Source organism: Triticum aestivum, chromosome 7B (genome assembly GCF_018294505.1).
Source record: "Triticum aestivum cultivar Chinese Spring chromosome 7B, IWGSC CS RefSeq v2.1, whole genome shotgun sequence".
Classification (NCBI taxonomy): Eukaryota; Viridiplantae; Streptophyta; class Magnoliopsida; order Poales; family Poaceae; genus Triticum; species Triticum aestivum.
In genome coordinates this window covers 250,034,548-250,055,736 of record NC_057813.1, presented here as the reverse complement: position 1 = coordinate 250,055,736, position 21,189 = coordinate 250,034,548, and positions in this window count along the sequence as shown.

Sequence of the window (21,189 nt, the reverse complement as noted above, 5' to 3'; positions counted from 1 at the left end):
ATCAAGATCGAAGTCACTATCATCATCCTCATCATAGTATCCATGTTCAACATCGTCATGTGGTGGATCAAATCCTAGAGAGGGTGATTCGTTAGAGTGAGTTTGACAATGATCTTGTGTATGAATTTTTATAGCTTCGGAAATAATATCACTAATAATACCAACATTTCCTTTGGCACGCATAAGGTTTGTAAGCTCAAATAGACGATCACCAAACATAGGATCACTAGTATTCACACTAGTAGAAAACAGGGCTTTCGTCCAGGCCAGTTTAGCCCATTAGTCCCGGTTCAATCCAGAACCGGGACCAATGGAGCTATTTGCCCCAGTTCGTGAGCCCAGGGGGGCGGCCGGGCCACGTGGGCCATTGGTCCCGGTTCGTCCGGACCTTTTGGTCCCGGTTGGTGGGACGAACCGGGACCAATGGTCCTGGCTCCTGGCCCACCACTATCGGTCCCGGTTGGTGGCATGAACCGGGACCAAAAGGGTTACCTTTAGTCCCGGTTCATGCCACCAACCGGGACGAATGGTGCTGCCTATATATAGCCCCTCGCGCAAGAGCAGAGCACACTGCTCTGTTTTTTCTGGCCGAGGGGGAGAGGGCTTGGTGGTGCTCTAGCTCACCTCCTATGCACACAAGGTGTTCGATGGAATGCCCAAGCCACACTACTTAAGGTTTCTCCTCTCCAAGCTCGACCGCCAAGCTCCATTTTCCTCAATATTTATCTAGGTTTAGCGGTCCGTCACGCCCCATCCCCGTATTCACCGCCGTCGATCACCCGCGCCGATCTCATCGCCGGCACCACCGTGGTGAGCCTCTTGTTCTTATCTTCTTTCTGAAAGGAAAAATATTATTACTTGTTTGTTTAGATAGATACTTGTATTATTTTCTTACTTTTATTATTGCATCTTATATAGTGCGCCGATGGTTTTGGTATCCGCCCCCGTCGGCCCTCGCCCTGTCTATGATTCGGATGTGGTATATATTATCTTTTCATAACTATTGGTTCATTTATTGTTTATGAAAATTATGCCGACTAACGTGACATAGATTTTATTTATCTAGGAGGTTGTTGAACTGGAAATTCCAACCGACCCTATTGTCGAGAGGTTAAATTTAGTTGAAGAAGAAAAAAAATTCTTGAAGGAAAAAATAAAAAAACTTAAGGAGGAGAAGATGATATTGGAGTTGCATGTTGCGGATGTCATCGATGATCACAAGATCAAGATGGATGCAATGCGCTTGAAGATGAGAAAGATTAGAAAATATGCCATTCATACCGAGGCTTGGTATCATTATGCCGTTGGATCAGTTGTTACCTTGGTTGCGATTATGATCGCATTTGTTTTCGCATTGAAATGTTTTACATAGTTTCAATGTATGGTTTAATTAATTTAGATGCTCTGCAGAGCTTTATGTTGTTAGATGAGAACTATGTATCTACTTTGGTTTTTATGTGATGATGAACTTCTATTAATTTGGTCACTTAATTATCTATTCATGATGTTCTGTAATGATTTTTGACAAACTTAATTATATATAATGCACGCAGATGAACCGGCAATGGATGTACGGTGACAGACACACCTCCGAGTACATTAAGGGTGTGCATGATTTTCTCGAAGTGGCTGAGGCAAACAAGCAGAATGGTTTTATGTGTTGTCCATGCCCTATATGTGGGAATACGAAGTCTTACTCTGACCGGAAAATCCTTCACACCCACCTGCTTTACAAGGGTTTCATGCCACACTATAATGTTTGGACGAGGCACGGAGAAATAGGGGTTATGATGGAAGACGGCGAGGAAGAAGAGTACGATGACAACTATGTGCCCCCTGAATACGGTGATGCTACTGAACATCAAGATGCACCAGACGATGTGCACGATGGTGCTTCAACGGGCGAAGCTGCTGAAGATCAAGAGGAACCAGACGATGTGCCCGATGATGATGATCTCCGCCGGGTCATTGTCGATGCAAGGACACAATGCGAAAGTCAAAAGGAGAAGCTGAAGTTCGATCGCATGTTATAGGATCACAAAAAGGGGTTGTACCCCAATTGCGAAGATGGCAACACAAAGCTCGGTACCGTACTCGAATTGCTGGAGTGGAAGGCAGAGAATGCTGTGCCTGATAAAGGATTTGAGAAGCTACTAAAAATAATGAAGAAGAAGCTTCCAAAGGATAACGAATTGCCCGACAGTACATACGCAGCAAAGAAGGTCGTATGCCCTCTAGGATTGGAGGTTGAGAAGATACATGCATGCCCTAATGACTGCATCCTCTACCGCGGTGCCTACAAGGATCTGAACGCATGCCCGGTATGCGGTGCATTGCGGTATAAGATCAGACGAGATGACCCTGGTGATGTTGACGGCGAGCCTCCCAGGAAGAGGGTTCCTACGAAGGTGATGTGGTATGCTCCTATAATACCACGGTTGAAACGTCTGTTCAGAAACGGAGAGCATGCCAAGTTGATGCGATGGCACAGTGAGGACCGTAAGAAAGACGGGAAGTTGAGAGCACCCGCTGACGGGTTGCCGTGGAGAAAATTGAGAGAAAGTACTGGGATGAGTTTGCAAAGGACCCAAGGAACATATGGTTTGCTTTAAGCGTGGATGGCAATAATCCTTTCGGGGAGCAGAGCAGCAATCACAGCACCTGGCCCGTGACTCTATGTATGTATAACCTTCCTCCTTGGATGTGCATGAAGCGGAAGTTCATTATGATGCCAGTTCTCATCCAAGGCCCTAAGCAACCCGGCAACGACATTGATGTGTACCTAAGGCCATTAGTTGAAGAACTTTTACAGCTGTGGAATGAAAATGGTGTACGTACGTGGGATGAGCACAAACAGGAGGAATTTAACCTAAATGCGTTGCTGTTCATGACCATCAACGATTGGCCCGCTCTCAGTAACCTTTCAGGACAGACAAACAAGGGATACCACGCATGCACGCACTGTTTACTTGACACCGATAGTATATACCTGGCAAGCTGCAGGAAGAATGTGTACCTGGGCCATCGTCGATTTCTTCCGACCAACCATCAATGTCGAAAGAAAGGCAAGCATTTCAAAGGCGAGGCAGATCACCGGAAGAAGCCCGCCATGCGTACCGGTGATCACGTACTTGCTATGGTCAATGATTTACACGTAATCTTTGGAAAGGGTCCCGGCGGACTAGCTGTTCCAAATGACGCTGAGAATCACGCACCCATGTGGAAGAAGAAATCTATATTTTGGGACCTACCCTACTGGAAAGACCTAGAGGTCCGCTCTTCGATCAACGTGATGTACGTGACGAAGAACCTTTGCGTGAACCTGCTAGGCTTCTTGGGCGTGTATGGGAAGACAAAAGATACACCTGAGGCACGAGAGGACCTGCAACGCTTGCACGAAAAATAGGGCATGCCTCCGAAGCAGTATGAAGGTCCTGCCAGCTACGCTCTTACGAAAGAAGAGAAAGAAATATTCTTTCAATGCCTGCTCAGTATGAAGGTCCCGACTGGCTTCTCATCGAATATAAAGGGAATAATAAATATGCCAGAGAAAAAGTTCCAGAACCTAAAGTCTCATGACTGCCACGTGATTATGACGCAACTGCTTCCGGTTGCATTGAGGGGGCTTCTATCGGAAAACGTCCGACTAGCCATTGTGAAGCTATGTGCATTCCTCAATGCAATATCTCAGAAGGTGATCGATCCAGAAATCGTACGAACGCTAAGGAGTGATGTGGCGCAATGTCTTGTCAGTTTCGAGCTGGTGTTCCCACCATCCTTCTTCAATATCATGACGCACGTCCTAGTTCATCTAGTCGACGAGATTGTCATTCTGGGGCCCGTATTTCTACACAATATGTACCCCTTTGAGAGGTTCATGGGAGTCCTAAAGAAATATGTTCGTAACCGCGCTAGGCCAGAAGGAAGCATCTCCATGGGCCATCAAACAGAGGATGTCATCGGGTTTTGTGTTGACTTCATTCCTGGCCTTAAGAAGATAGGTCTCCCTAAATCGCGGTATGAGGGGAGACTGACTGGAAAAGGCACGCTTGGAAGGGACTCAATAATATGCAGGGACGGATATTCTTGGTCTCAAGCACACTACACAGTTCTACAGAACTCTACCTTGGTGACCCCGTATGTCGATGAACACAAGAACAGTCTGCGCTCCAAACACCCGGAGCAGTGCGACGACTGGATTACATGTGAACACATCAGGACTTTCAGCAGTTGGTTGGAAACACGTCTCAGAGGTGACAGCACTGTTTGTGATGAGCTGTACTTGTTGTCCAGGGGACCATCTTCGACTGTAATGATTTGGAAAGGATACGAGATAAATGGGAATACATTTTACACGATTGACCAAGATGAAAAGAGCACCAACCAAAACAGCGGTGTCCGCTTTGATGCAGCAACCGACAATGGAAATGACACATATTATGGTTACATAGCAGACATATGGGAACTTGACTACGGAGTAGATTTTAAGGTCCCTTTGTTTAAGTGCAAGTGGGTCAATCTGTCAGGAGGCGGGGTACAGGTAGACCCATAGTACGGAATGACCACAGTGGATCTGAAAAATCTTGGGTACACTGACGAACCGTTCGTCCTAGCCAATGATGTGGCACAGGTTATCTATGTGAAGGACATGTCTACCAGACCGAGGAAAAGAAAAGATAAGGAAGCGAATACATCATACAATGAGCCAAAGCGCCACATAGTTCTTTCAGGAAAAAGGGACATCCTGGGAGTGGAGGGCAAGACAGACATGTCTGAAGAGTATGAAAAGTTTCATGAAATTCCCCCCTTCAAAGTCAAGGCTGACCCAAGCATCCTGATAAACGATGAAGATTATCCATGGTTACGGCGCAATAAGCAAACGACACAAGCGAAGAAAAAGTGAAGACTTTCTCCCGCAACTATTATGATGATAACATGCCAACTTTGTAACAGACGAGTATGATACCATTGTCCGTTTTGTACATGCACATGCTATGCCAACTTTTTCAGAGTTCATTTGAAAACTATGAATTTTAAAACCTCGCCAACCGAAGGGCGCTCACACCGGTTTATAAATAAAGCAACAAAGAAAACAAAAAAAGAGTTTCCAAATTTGAAAACTAATGGCACTAACAGAAAGTTTATAATTTTTCTAAAACTAAAAGCAAAAAGAATTAAAAAATAAAGCAAAAACAACAAAAAATAAATAATGCAGAAAACAGAACAAAATACTGAAAAAAATAAAAATAGCAACAATAAGTATTTTGTTGTAAGTAGAAACAAAATAAAATAAATAAAGCAACAAAGGAAACAAAAAAAGAGTTTTCAGATTTGAAAACTAATGGCACTAACAGAAAGTTTATAATTTTTCTAAAACTAAAAGCAAAAAGAATTAAAAAATAAAGCAAAAAACAACAAAAACTAAATAATGCAGAAAACAGAACAAAAAACTGAAAAAAAATAAAAATAGCAACAATAAGTATTTTGTTGTAAGTAGAAACAAAATAAAATAAATAAAGCAACAAAGAAAACAAAAAAAGAGTTTTCAGATTTGAAAACTAATGGCACTAACAGAAAGTTTATAATTTTTCTAAAACTAAAAGCAAAAAGAATTAAAAATAAAGCAAAAGACCAAAAGAAAAATAAACCAAAACCAAAATAAACTAAATAAAGCAACAAATAAAACAAAAAAACAAAAAAAATGCCACCTACTGGGCCCCCACGGCCTGAATACGACTAGAAACCCTATGGGCCAGGATTCAGGCCCGTGGAAGGCCCAGTAGGCCCACAGGCACAGATGGCAGAGTTAGGCCCGAAAGCCTGCTTTAGAGAGGAGCTCGAGAGGGGAGCCGCACCACACCTTATAAACTGGTGCGGCTCCCTCTCAACTAGCGAGGTGGGACTAAACATTTGGCGCGGGGCAGCACAAGGCCTTTGGTCCCGGTTTGTGGCACCAACCGGGACTAAAGGGGGAATTGGTCCCGGTTGGTGGCACCAACCGGGACTAATGCCACCCTTTAGTCCCGGTTGGTGCCACCAACCGGGACCAAAGGCCGCCGCTTCCCGCCCTTTGGGCTGCTGAAAATTGGCCTTTGGTCCCGGTTGGTGGCACCAACCAGGGACTAAAGGGGGGCATTAGTCCCGGTTGGTTCCACGAACCGGGACTAATGCCCTTGCTATATAACCAGGACTTGTGAAAATTTCACATCTCCCTCGCCTCCCTAGCCAGTTGCCCCCGCCGCCAGGCTGCCCAAATCGCTCGCGCGCTCCTCGTCGCCGTCGCCGCCGCCGGCCGCCATCCCCGTCTCCCCGTGCCCCTGCCCCGCGCCCGAGCCCACGCCGGCCGCCGCCCCGTGCCCCTGCCCCGTCCCCGAGCACGCACGGCCGCGCCCCTGCGCCCCGGCCCGCCCCCACCATTGTCGACGTCGTCGCCGGCGCCCGCCCCCACTGCCGCCCCTGCCTCGACGCCGCCCCTCCTCCCCGTTCGGTCCGGCTCCGGCGACCCCCTTTCCTCCTTGTCCCCTCGATCCTCTTCATATATAATTTTTTTTCATATGCATATGTTGATTATATGGATGGATGGATGATGTATATGTTCATTATATGGATGGATGGATGATGTATGCTTTTTTTCATATAATTTTTTTAGGCAGATTTTTAGATTTTTTTAGGCAGATTTTTAGAATTTTTTGTGTATGTATGTTATGTTTATATGTATGTATGTATGTTCATATGTATGTATGTTTATATGCAAAGCATATGCAAAGAAAATGTATGAATGGTCATATGCAAAGAAAAATGTATGTATGGTCATATGCAAAGAAAATGTATGTATGTATGTTCATATGAAAGAAAAATGTATGTATGTATATCTGTTTATATGTCTTTTTTTAAATTTTTGTTTTTTTGCATTTTTATAAAAATGTATATATGTTCTCTGTGTGTATATATGTTTTATGTTCATAGATTTTTATTTGAACATTATTTAAAAAAACAAGCAATACAAGAAGAAGAAAAAGAATGAGAGGAAAAAGGAAAAAAGAAGAGGAAGAAAGGAGAAGAAGAGGGGATAGGAAGAAGAGGAGAAATAAATAAGAAGAAGAAAAAAGAAGAAAAAGAAGAGGAGAAGAAGAAAAAATAGAATTTTTTTCTATTTTTTCTTCTTCTCCTCTATTCTTTTCTTCTTCTCCTCTTTTTTTTCTTCTTTTTTTTCTTCTTCTTCTTCCTTCTTCCTTCTTCCTCTTTTCTTCCTTTTCCTTATTTTCCTTTCTCGAGGGATAAGAAGAAAAGAAGAGGAGAAGAAGAAAGAAAGGAATAGAGGAGAAAGAAGAAACTTTGACACGAGGGGGGGTACCGATACCCCCTCCCCGAGAACATTATTTTCCCATGTATATGTATGTTGCGTCGTTGTCGATATAACGAGGGTGTCGAGGATCGCCGAGGGGTCGAGGGTCGGGAACTAGGGTAGAGGGTCGAGGGTCGTTAAGGGGTCAAGGGTCGAAGGTTTCAGGGTCGAGGGTTCCTATAGTGTCAAAGTATTGAAGAAATCCAATAGCTTGTGGGCGTCGATGCCCACGTCGATGCCCACGTCACTTGTGGGACATAGATGTACTGTTCAACGCCGACCCCCTCCCGATAGCTTCAACACATGGGGGGGGTCGATATTACCCCCTCCTAGCTTGAAGCGTTCTCGAGGCCACCCCCTAACTCTTGAAGCGTTGTCGAGGCCACCCCAAACCCTAGAGAAGCAGCGTCGAGGCCACTAATATGATTCCTTATTGCGATTAGCTAGCTAGTTCTACGTTTGCCACTAATATATCCATATCTGTCATGTTTGAATAATAATTGCCATGTTGTAAATATTTGTGGAAACTATGGACACCCCCCGAGACGAAGCACAAGAAGCGTTGTTGAGGGACATAATCGCAGAAGGAAGTGATGCCCTCTCCTCGATGTTTCTCAACGACAACGATGGTCTGGAAGGAGAGGGTGAAGAAGCAGCTGGCCCTCTCCTCATTGATTTACATGGCTCCGATGACCCAATGCCGGTGCAAGAAGGAGAGGGTGAAGAAGTAGACCGTGAGGACGGCTCCGGTGATCACCAAACCGAGTCCGGCCAGGTATATATATTAGTTAAGCCTGTGCTGACTAGCTAATTGATGCATTCATTGTTTTGGTATGTACACATATTAATTAACTCTCGTCTTTGTTCTTTTTTCTAGCCCTCCGGATCGAGCACAACTTCGGTAAAGAGACGAGGCCCGAAGAAAAAGTTGAGCTCGGATGAAAAGTTTGAGATCATACAAATCGCGCGCGACGGCCAACCGATTGAACCCTACCGGACAAAGAAGGCATTTGTTGCTCAGTGTGGGGTTCTGGTTAGGGACAAGATCCCGATCAGCATCCAGCAATGGTATAAGCCTAAGAACGAAGACCCTGAGGTGTCTTATGTCAATGAGATGCAGAAAGAGAATCTTTGGACTGAGCTGAAGTCAAATTTCACCCTACCGCCGGAGGATGATCCGGAGAAGCCAGTTATAGAGCCATTAATCAAGTCTTTTGCTCTGAGGAAGATGGCAGACCTATTCAGGAATTGGAAGAAAGACCTCAATAGGTATGTCGAAAAAAATGAGACACCAGAATTCATTGGCAAATATGAGAAGATCAGAGATGACTGGCCCGCATTTGTGGCCCACAAGACATCGGAAAAGAGTAAAAAAATGTCGGCGACAAACAAGAGAAATGCTGAGAAGAAGAAGCTTCACCATCGCACGGGGTCAGGTGGCTACCTCGTAGCCCAGCCTAAGTGGGCCAAGGCTGAGAATGATCTGCTTGATAAAGGGATCGAACCAGAGACAATGAACTGGCCAGAACGTTGCCGGACTTGGTTCTTTGGGGCCGGCGGATCCTTGGACCCTATAACAGGGAAGTGCATTTGGACGGAGGAACAATTGGACATACCAGTCAAGAAGCTTCAGCAATATATCGAAGCAGCGCAGCAAGGGACGTTCGTTCCAGACAGGGAGAAGGACGAGCTCACAATGGCCCTCGGCAATCCTGAGCACCCTGGACGGACACGAGGCACGCCAGGCTCCGTTTCGTGGAAGGCTGGATTTCCGGACGCAGGGGGTTACAAAACCCACGAGAGGAGGAAGAAACTGGAGCAGAGCCAACTGCAGTCGCTGCACGAAAGGGTAATGGGGCTAGAGGAACGAGAAGCAGATCGCAGCAAACGACCTGCCGAAGCTTCCCCCGAAGCTACCCCGCCATCTCAGCGGAAAAGCAGCGTGGCTTCCACCGAGCTGCTTCAGCCAGAGCATGCCTTGACGGCTCCTGCCAGCTATCCCGTGGATGCTATCACGGATGCTGAAAATTGCCACCTTATGGCGCAATGGAGCAATTTGAAGGTCAAGGCGGCTGTTGGCTCTGTTTATCCTACTAAACCCGACTCAACTTTTCACTGCCGGCCGATTCCAGAAGGATATGCTAAGGTGATGGTCGATGAAATAACGGAGGGATTTGAGGACCTCCGGCTTGACCACCCTACCGGTGAAGGGGAGTATCGGCTGGGTTCTGCTCTGAAGACTCCATGCCTATGGCGGAAGGATCTCATCAACCTTCCGAACTGGACGCCTCCACCTCCTCCTCCTCCTCCGGCGAGTCAGGGCACTCCGCCTCCTCCACCGGCGAGTGACGATCAGGGCACTCGGCCCGCTCCTTCTCCGGCGCGTGGCGGCACTCCGCCTCCTTCTCCGCCTGCGCCGGCGCGCCCGAGCAGCCAGCCTCCTCCTTCTCCGCCTCGTCAGCAAGGGCGGAAGAGACCCGCCGCCGCTCCGGCTTCTACGGCGCGTCGCAGTCCTTCTCCTCCACCTCGTAAGCAAGGAAAGAAGACATCCGCTCCGTCTACTCTGCCGGCGTCTAGCAGTACAGCCAAAGGCGGGAGGAGATACAGATTCGGTCTTTCTCTAAAGACTCCAGAGAAGTTACCGTACGAGAGGAGCGAGGAGGAAAACACGAAGATCGCGCAGACCGAAGTGGATGACTGGTTTCAAGGGTTGAAAGCAAAGAGACATCCACCTCCGGAGGAGAAGGTAGATCCGGTGAAAGGGAAGCGCACTCTGGCTGCCCTGACAAAACCACCCAAGTCTCCGCCGAAAGGCAACTATGAGCGCATTATTGGAAAGGCATTTGCCGAAGCGGAGAGGTCGGGAAGTACTAAAAGTGATCAAAGGATGAAAGAACGACGAGCTGGGAAACAAATTGCCCAGCTCGGCGAACAAGCGAAGCAATCGTGCCCCCCGCTCAAGGTGCCTGCTAGCGACATCGTCGATCCGAGGATGGTGCCCGGTTATGGCAATCCTGCAAATTACCTGCCCGACGATGTACATTATGATATCTTGGAGGTGCAGATACAAAGATACGAGTACGGGAAGCCTCTCGTCAAAGATGAAAGTTCTCTATCAACGATGATGCGAAGATTGCATGATTGGTACATGAAAACCTGCAAAGAGTCTGAGGGGAGGAATACTTTGTATATGAGAGTTAAAAAGGAGCATGACCTCCTTGGAATTGAACTGTTGCCTATTCCATTTGAGGAGTTCTATCAGTTTTTCAATCAATTGGCCATCGATAAAGCAACGGTCACCTCCTACTGTCTGTAAGTAGTACTACTTCCGTCATTAAGTCTCTCTATATAACTCAGCCCTTTCATTTGCATGTATTTATAATTATCCTCACTATATTATGCAGATTGAAGATCGCCGAATTGAAGAAAAGACAAGTGGGAGATATTGGGTTCATTAACACGTATCTCATAGATGCAACTGAGGTTCAATATCGTGCCCAAGAAACCGAGGCCAACTTGCTACGATCGTTGGAAATAAATGAACACAAAGATATAATACTCTTTCCTTACAACTTCAAGTGAGTGTTACTGTCTTGTGGCATATTCGGTTTCCTTATTAGTCCAGGTTATAGTAATGTAATATTGATGAGTTATGCATGTGTGCGCAGCTACCACTATATTCTCCTAGAGATTAAGCTTGAGAAGGGAGTAGTAACTGTCTTAGACTCCAAGCGAAAAGATCCCAAGGAGTATGCGGACATGACTGAAATGCTCGAGAAGTAAGTTAAATCGATCATTATCCACCATATCAGCAACTTTGTTCATTTCTGATATCAAGTAATTGTTTTCTTTGTATGGCAGGGCTTGGAGAAAATTCACCAAAAAAGCTCCGGGACTACCGAAGAAGCTGCAATTTAGGCACCCGAAAGTAAGTACTATATAGTAGCATATTCCAGGCATCTCCTAGTGATTCAAGCGCTAGTTTCATCAATACCATTTAGCATGCTTGCTAATTATCAGTTTGATTGACCTCTATTTCTTGTAAAGTGGTTGTGGCAGGAACAAGGGAATGATTTCTGTGGATACTACATTTGCGAGTCCATCCGCCACACGACCTGTGAGCGGGGCTACTCCGACAAACAATATGAAGTGCGTAAATAACAATATTCACAATTTTATTTTATTACCATCATTTGTGTTGAGTTTCATTCATTCATATATATATATATATATACATATATATATATATATATGTATTGACCCCCTTCTTAAAATTAGATGTTTCAGATGCGGGATGAACTCCTAGCACCAGATCGCATGCGAGCAATTCAAGAGGAATTGGCGGCATTCTTTCTTGACCACGTGATCGCTGAAGACGGAGAATACTATGTGGACCACGCGTCCGTATTTTAGGAGATTATATATTTGTAAAAGATAATTATTGTATATATGTAGCCGGTAGTGTCGGATAGATATACGAGAACTTGTTTGTTCGACCAATCTCTCGGAGAAGGAGAGGTGGTCGATATCACTTCTCTCTGTATGCATATATGTTCATGACGATCTTCTGTTTGCTTACTAGCTAGTTAGCGTGTCTAGCTAGTCCTCTCTATACGTATGTATGTATGGTACGTAGCGTCGACCAAGCACAGGCAAAAGAGAGGACACTTCTATCTATTAATTAGCTAGCTATAGCACAATATATGAAACACCTAAATTAACCCCCCAAAACACCCCAAACCCCCCCCCCCATTTTCAAAAGAAAAAAACCCCAGCCACAGAAATGCTGACACGTGGATGCCTATTGGTCCCAGTTGGTACCACCAACCGGGACCAAAGGCCCTCCTGCCTGGGCTCAGCAACAGGCCACGTGGAGGCCCATCTGTCCTAGTTCTGGATTGAACTGGGACTAAAGGGTCAGGGCATTAGTACCGAACCTTTAGTCCCGGTTCATGAACCGGGACTAAAGGCCCTCACCAACCGGGACTGTAGGCCCTTTTTCTACTAGTGATCATCTTACACAAAGCAATAGACTTATGGAGAATTTCATAAGGACTTTTCAAGGAATAATCTGGAAATTGTTCCTCAAGAAATTTCCATATAGTGTAGGCACACTTAAGAGTAGGCAAACATCCAATCAAGTTTCTAGGCAATCCTCTAATAATAAGTTCGGCAGTTCTAAGATTTCTAATCATGTCAACTGACTCATCATGGGTAGGATGCATAGGGTCAACATAAGGTGCATAAGGGCTAGCAATGTACTTTTTCAAATGATATTGATTGAAAATTACAAGCATCTCATTTTTCCACTCATGAAAATACTCTCCATCAAGAATAGGCACTCTATGTCTAAGACTCCCCAAAGTAGACTCATCCATCTTCCTCCAATGGTGATTAAACCAAGGCAATGGAGACCAAAGCTCTGATACCACTTGTAGGACCTTGAGAAAAGGTGTCTAGAGGGGGGGTGATTAGACACTAAGTACCAAAGTTGCAGTTTTTAATCTTTTTAAGTTTAAGTGGAGTTTAGGGACAAGTTTAACATTCACAATATATAGCAAGCAAGCATGCAAAGAGTATATGAGCAGCGGAAAGTAAAGCATGCAACTTGAAAGAATGTAAAGGGAAGGGTTTTGGAGGATTCAAACGCAATTGGAGACACAGATGTTTTTGGCATGGTTCCGATAGGTGGTGCTATCGTACATCCACGTTGATGGAGACTTCAATCCACGAAGGGTAACGGTTGCGCGAGTCCACGGAGGGATCCACCCACAAAGGGACCACGAAGAAGCAACCTTGTCTATCCCACCATGGCCATCGCCCACAAAGGACTTGCCTCACTAGCGGTATATCTTCACGAAGTAGGCGATCTCCTTGCCCTTACAAACTCCTTGGTTCAACTCCACAATCTTGTCGGAGGCTCCCAAGTGACACCTAGCCAATCTAGGAGACACCACTCTCCAAGAAGTAACAAATGGTGCGTTGATGATGAACTCCTTGCTCTTGTGCTTCAAATGATAGTCTCCCCAACACTCAACTCTCTCTTATGGGATTTGGATCTGGTGGAAAGAATATTTGAGTGGAAAGCAACTTGGGGAAGGCCAGAGATAAAGATTCATGTGGTAGAAATGGAATATCTTGGCCTCAACACATGAGTAGGTAGTTGTCTCTCAGAAATAGGATGCTGGAAGTGTAGGTTCAGTCTGATGGCTCTCTCCATGAATGAAGAGGAGGTGGAGGGGTATATATACCCTCACACAAAATCTAACCGTTACACAATTTACCAAACTCAGTGGGACCGATTCAACAGACTCGGTCAGACCGATTTAGTAAACCTAGTGACCGTTAGTGATTTTCGGTGGGACCAAAATGCAACTCGATAGGACCGATATGGTTAGGGTTAGGGCATAACGTAATCTCGGTGAGACCGATTACACAAACTCGGTGGGACCGATTTTGGTAATTAGCTAACCAGAGAGTTGGTCAGGCAAACTCGGTTGGACCGATTACTCAAACTTGGTGGGGCCGATTTTAGTAATGAGTCAACCAGAAAGTTTGCATTGTAATCTCGGTAGTACCGATTGCTCAAACTTGGTGAGACCGATTTTGATAATGGACATACATAGAGAGATTACAATCCCATCTCGGTGAGACCGAGATCCCTATCGGTGAGACCGATTTGCCTAGGGTTTGTGGCAGTGGCTAAGACATCCAAACTCGGTGGCGCCGGATAGGAAGAATCAGTGGGGCCGAGTTTGACTTTAGGTTTTAGGACATATGTGTGGAAGTGGGAAAGTAGTTGAGCGTATATGGAGCATATCACTAAGGACTTGAAGCAAGAGGCTCATTAAGCAACACCTCATCCCTCCTTGATAGTATTGGCTTTTCCTATAGACTCAATGTGATCTTGGATCACTAAAATGTAAAATGAAGAGTCTTGAGCTTGAAGCTTGAGCAAATCCTTTGTCCTTAGTATCTTGAAGGAGTTCCCACATCTTTTAGTCCATGCCACTCCATTGTTGAACTTGTCTGAAATGTACTAGGTAAAAGTGTTAGTCCAACAAAAGATATGTTGACATTAATTACCAAAACCACCTAGGGAGCACTTGTGCTTTCAAGATGCCTGGTTCGTAATGGTGGTGCTTGGTTCTAGACTTAAGGTCGGGTACAAGGCAGAGATCATGCCATCATCTTGAGCTAGGATTAGTTCTGAGGTCTGGACGTGTGCGTTAGTGCGGTCTTTGATCTAGTCTGAGACCAAGCTTGCCGCGAGAATCCGGTGACTCTAGGTTCCCGAATCTAACGGTCCATCCAGGAGCGGAAGTTTTAATCTGGTTGAAGTGGCCAATCGAATCTACATGGAAGGTGACGCTACCAAAAATGAAAAGTTGTCCTAGCAGAAAGGTTATGCCATAGCCGACGTGGTCGTCGATCTGGAGGTGCGCCATTGAGCCGCTATGACTATGTCGAGAGATCTGCATGGGCCACCAATGTTGGAGCTAAATTTGGCAAATCTCGGATAGGGGGTCCCGATCAGATAGTGCCCTTCCGGCGAAGAAAGAAGCCGGCTGCACGGACATCAACGAGGTGGCGGCACGCACGTCCGCACCCACCGCCATCATTGAGGAGAAGTAGAACACGGGAGGCCGCCGCCACTTGGGTCCCATGAAGGCCACCACCGAGGCGACGCTAGAGTACACAATTATTGTCTTGCCCGGTCACATGTCACCATCGTCCCCTTACCCAGAAACCAACTTTCATCCGTGCAACGTAGGGACCCTTCCCCTCCATCTGAAACGTCAGCCGACGGTTCCATTCCGACAAGCAGTGGGGAAGCGAGCCACCCTTTGCGTTGAAGCTTGTCCGGCAGCCGTGAGCCCTAGAGGTCACGAGGGCTGGAGCTTGTCCATGAAGGTGATGGATGATACGTCTCCAATGTATCTAAAATATTTGATTGTTCCATGCTATTAAAGTATCATTCTTGGATGTTTTATACTATACTAGCAACTTTATATCCTTTTTAGGACTAACCTATTGACATAGTGCCCAGTGCCATTGTTTTCCTACGCAGAATATCAATACCAAATGGAGTCCAAATGCCATGATTTTTTTTGGTGAATATTTTTTTTGTGGAGAATTTGTTCTGCCTAGAAGACACCCAGGAGGCCCAAGAAGTGCACCAGAGGGGGCCTGTGGGGCCCACTAGGAACCAGAGCACTCCAGGACCCCCAGGCGTGCCCTGGTGGGTAGTGGGGCCCATAGACACCTCTCCACAGACCTCTGGCTCTATTAATACTCTAAAATCCCAAAAACCCTAGGGGAGTCGACGAAACACAATTCTAGCCGCCGCAAGTTCCAGAACCACGAGATCCAATCTAGAGACCTTCTCCGGCACTCTATCGGAGGGGTCAACGATCACGGAGGGGTTATTCATCATCACCTTTGCCCCTCCAATGATGCGTGAGTAGTTTACCATAGACCTACGGGTCCGTAGGCAATAGCTAGATGGCTTGTTCTCCCGTTTTGGTCTTAAATACAATGTTCTCCTCGATGTTCTTGGAGAGCTATTTGATGTAATGACTTTGCAGTGTGTTTGTTGGGATCCGATGAACTACGAGTTTATGAACAGATCTATCTATGAATATTATTTGAGTCTTTTTTGAACTCTCTTATGCATGATTGTTATAGCCTCGTATTTATTCTCTGAAACTTTGGTTTGGTTTGGCCAACTAGATTGATTTTTCTTGCCATGGGAAGAGGTGCTTTGTGATGGGTTTGATCTTGCGGTGCTCAATCTCAATGATAGAAGGAGACATGACACGCATGTATCATTGCCATTAAGGACAAAAAGATGGGTATATTCCTACATGAATTGATCTTGTCTACATCATGTCATCATTCTTATTGCATTACTCCGTCTTTCCATGAACTTAATACACTAGATGCATGCTAGAAAGCGGTCGATGTGTGGAGTAATAGTAGTAGATGCAGGCAGGAGTTGATATACTAATCTTGGACTTGATTCCTATATACATGATCATTGCCCAACAGTAATTTGTTTACCCACTGTATGCTATTTTCTTGAGAGAAGCCTCTAGTGAAATCTACGGCCCTGGATCTATTTCGTACCATATTATTTTCAGATCTATTATTCCAAAAATCGAAAAATACCTTGCTGCACTTTTTCTTTATTTATTTTATTTTGTTTTTTTGCCAGATCTATTTATCCAATCTCATACAATTTAATCTATCTCAATATCGAGGAGGGATTGACAACCCCTCTTACGCATTGGGTTGCAAGTTTTTGCGGTTTGTGTGCACGTGTTGTTTACATAGTGTTGCTTGGTTATCCTACTGGATTGATAACCTTGGTTTCATAACGAACGGAAATACTTATTGTTGTTGTGCCGCATCATCCTCTCCTCTTTGGGGAATTACCAACGCAGATACAAGCAATCAAGAAGAATTTCTGGCGCCACTGCCGGAAGGAGATCATCAACATCTATCAGGTTCCTACGCACAAACTCTCATCTCCTTGCAATTACTTTATTTGCAATTCGCCCCTCGTTTTCATCTCCCCCACTTCTAAAACGTTTTTTTGCAAAAATACATAAATATTTTCCGTTGCCTTTTTCTTGTTTGCTTCTTTGCTTGCTTTTTTACATATCATCATGAGTTATTTTGGTATGGTACAAACATATGATGGCAGAACTCCTAAAATTGGACATTCTAGTAATCTGGATGCTAAAACTTTTGTTTGGGGAACAGGGAATGTTATAGAAAAGGAGCCATCCAAGAATTCTTTAATTGTGTTGGAACTTTGACTTGTGATGATGCTTCTATACTTAAAAGAACTAAAACTTATGCGGAAGCTATTTTAGGACTTGTTCTGAAACTTGAAAATAGATTTATTCATACTCATCCTACCTTGCAAATATTGCTTTATGAGCTACTCCCCCGTCCGAAAATACTTGTCATCAAAATGGATAAAAAGGGGTGTATCTAGAACTAAAATGCGTCTAGATACATCCCCTTTTATTCATTTTGATGACAAGTATTTTCGGACGGAGGGAGTACCTATTATAAAGGATCCTAGAGCTAAAATAGAATTTTTAGAAAGAGCGTTTTCGCTAGATTGCTTTCACCATGATGATGAAGATCTTAAAATGATTGGAGTTTTGTCTATTGATTCCTTGTTTAGTAATGTTAAAATTGATGATAAGAGGACTAAAGAAGACTCAACTTTAGCTAGAAGGGGTCCTCATGATTTGGAGGGTGAAAATCTTGTTGATTTTTTTTGATAAAAGTGGGGTTGGAGAGGTAAAAACTTTAACTAGTGATGTGCCCACTCTTTTGGATTACGAAGACTTTAATTATGTTGCCCTTTGATTGAATGTATTTATTTGTTGCAATCCGTGATAAATTCACCCAATTCCTATGAACAAAACAAAGCTTTTACTAAACATATTGTAGATGCGATGATGAAAGCTTTAGAAGAAAAGCTAGAACTAGAGATTTCAATTCCTAGAAAATTATATGATGAATGGGAACCCACCATTAAAGTCAAGATTAAAATGAGTGCTATGCTTTATGTGATTTGGGTGCTAGTGTTTCTACGATTCCGAAATCTCTATGTGATGTGCTTGGTTTTACCAATATTGAAGAGTGTTCTCTTAATTTGCACCTGGCGGATTCTACTATTAAAAAGCCTCTTGAAAGAATTAATGATGTTCTTATTCTTTTAAATAGGAATTATGTGGCCATAGATTTTATTGTTCTTGATATTGATTGCAATCCGTCTTGTCTTATAATACTTGGTAGACTGTTTCTACGAACTATAGGTGCCGTGATTGATATGAAAGAAGGGAATATTAAATTTTATTTCCATTGAGAAAGGACATGGAACACTTACCTAGAACTAGAATTAAGCCACCATATGAATCAATCATGAGCGCAACCTATGGAACAAAAAACTAAATGACAATATTTGAATCTATGTATTATGCGTAGCTAGGGGCATAAAACGATAGCGCTTGTTGGGAGGCAACCTAATGAATAAAATGTTTTTTTCCTTTCTCTTTTCCTTTCTGTTTTTGTGTTTTTACACAATTATGCTACTGCTATGATTGTGTTTTTATGTTTTAGTTAGTTTTTGTGCCAAGTAAAGCCTTTAGGATCATGTTGGGTGATAATTCATTTCATCTTGTTGGAAAACAGAAACTTTTGCACCCAGTAGCAGAATTGTTAAAAATCACAGAGGCGTCATAAAATTATGAGTTTTCTACACAAGATTGATATACAAATTTCCTATGTTGTCGTAATTTTTTTCAGAATTTTTGGAGTTACAGAAGTATGATCAAAGTCCAGATTACCATAGACTGTTCTGTTTTTGACAGATTCTATTTTCGTTGCATTCTGTGCTTATTTTGATGAATCTATGAATTATACCGGGGGTATAAGCCATGGTAAAGTTAGAATACAATAGGTATAATGCAGTAATAAAATATGAATGGGTTTGTAACATTACTTAAAGTGGTAATTTTCTTTATTATAATAACGGATCTCACAAAGGTTTTTATTAAGTTTTGTGTGATTGAAGTTTTCATGTTTTGGGTGAGATCACAATGGATGGAGGAATAAGGAGTGAAAAGAGTCTAAGCTTGGGGATGCCCATGGCACCCCAAGGCAATATTCAAGGAGAACCAAGCAACTAAGCTTGGAGATGCCCTGGAAGGCATCCCCTCTTTCTTCTAACGACCATCGGTAATTTTACTTGGAGCTATATTTTTTATTCGTCACATATCATGAGTTTTGCTTGGAGCGTCTTGTATTATATGAGTCTTTGCTTGTTTTGCTTTTTAGTTTGTCACAATCATCCTTACTGGACACACCTATTTGAGAGAGCCATAATGATGCTATGATTTTTAGAATTGTTGTATGTGCTTCACTTAAATTTTTTGAGCTATGAAATTTCTCTAGTGCTTCACTTATATAGTTTTGAGCATTTTGGTTGTTTAATTTTTGAAGAAATGCTCCCATGCTTCACTTAGATTATTTTGAGAGTTGAAATTTTTGAAGAAATATTTTTGCTCTTGTTCTTCACTTATATTTGTTTGAGAGCTTGATATAAGCAATGGTAATATAAGAAACTAGTCCCAAAGTGATAGATATTCAAGAGGGATAAAGAACTATCATGAAGATCATTGGATATTAAAACTTGATTCCTTGCAATAGTTTTGCAATATGGAGATAGTAATATGTGAGTCATGTTGGTGAGTAATTATGCCTTAGTAAGAATATTGGTGTTAAGGTTTGTGATTCCCTATGCAAGCAGAAAGTCAATAGTTATGGAATGAAGTTACATCCTACTTTTGGTGCATTATTCGGTGTTAGGTATCTTTAATGCTCGTTTTCGATCATTTTCATTCCTTGGTTGGTTGCTTCTCAATCTATTTGCTAGCCTTCCCTTGTACTAAGCAGTAATACCGCTTGTGCATCCAAACTCCTAAACCAAGTTGTGCCAAATGAGTCCATCATACCTACCTACATGCAGTATTTCCATGCCGTTCCAAGTAAATTTGTATGTGCCAACTCTAATTTTCAAAATCAATTTCCTTTTTGTGTGCCCGTACCGATCATGAAGTGATAGGGGGTGGGGCAATATTTTTCCATGCTAGATGTGTTATTCTTAAGATGAGTGTTTATTCACTTGTAATTGCATGAGAGTGTGGCCGGTAATAGGGATGCCCAGTCCCAAATTGAAAAGGAAATTTACTTTATGCTGTCAAATAACAAATTCCTTGAAAAGTGTTTGTATGGAAGGCACCTGTGGATACAGCTAGCCATGGATTGTGAAAGAATGGTGGAAAAAGGAATAAACTTTACTTTATGTTTGGGAACCGCCTATGATGTACCTAGCATGGAAAGTATAGGGAATTCTCGGTCCTTTTCGTTGATGAGAAAAGCATGCCTCTCAAAACAATTTTATCTCTCAATTTAAGCTCGGAGCTCTGGCACATCTGCAAATCCCTGCTTCCCTCTGCGAAGGGCCTATCTATTTACTTTTATGCAATTTTTATTCATCGAGTCTCCATCTTCTCTTATAAAGCACCAACTAGGGAGCACTATTATCATACTGGTACAATGGATGTAGCTAATATATGAGTGTGTTTCATGAATGGATCAATGATTGAGCATAATGGGCTAGGGATAGCTTTCTTTACCATTGATATTTTGAAACACATGGTTGCTTGTTGATATGCTTGAGTATTCAGGTCTTCATGTCAAATAATAGACTATTGCCTAGAATCATCTAAAGTCCAAATGTCCATGCTACAAAGAAAATAATATGTGATGAATATGATGGGTGGCATTCCACATCAAAAATTCTGTTTTTATCATTTACCTACTCGAGGATGAGCAGGAATTAAACTTGGGGATGCTAATACATCTCCAGCGTATCTATAATTTTTTATGTTCCATGCGATTAAAGTATCATTCTTGGATGTTTTATACTCATTTACTAGCAACCTTATATCATTTTGGGGACTAACCTATTGACATAGTGCTAGTGCCAGTTGCTATTTTTTCCTTGTTTTTTACTTTGCAGAATATCAATACCAAACGGAGTCCAAATGCCACAAACTTTTTGGAGAATTTTTTCTGCCCAGAAGACACCAAGGAGGCCCGAGAAGTGCACCAGAGGGGGCCTATGGGGCCCACTAGACAACAGAGCGCGACAGGGCCCCCAGGCACGCCCTGGTGGGTAGTGGGGCCCACAGACACCCCCTCCACCAACCTCCGGCTCTATAAATACTCTAAAATCCCAAAAAACCCACGGGAGT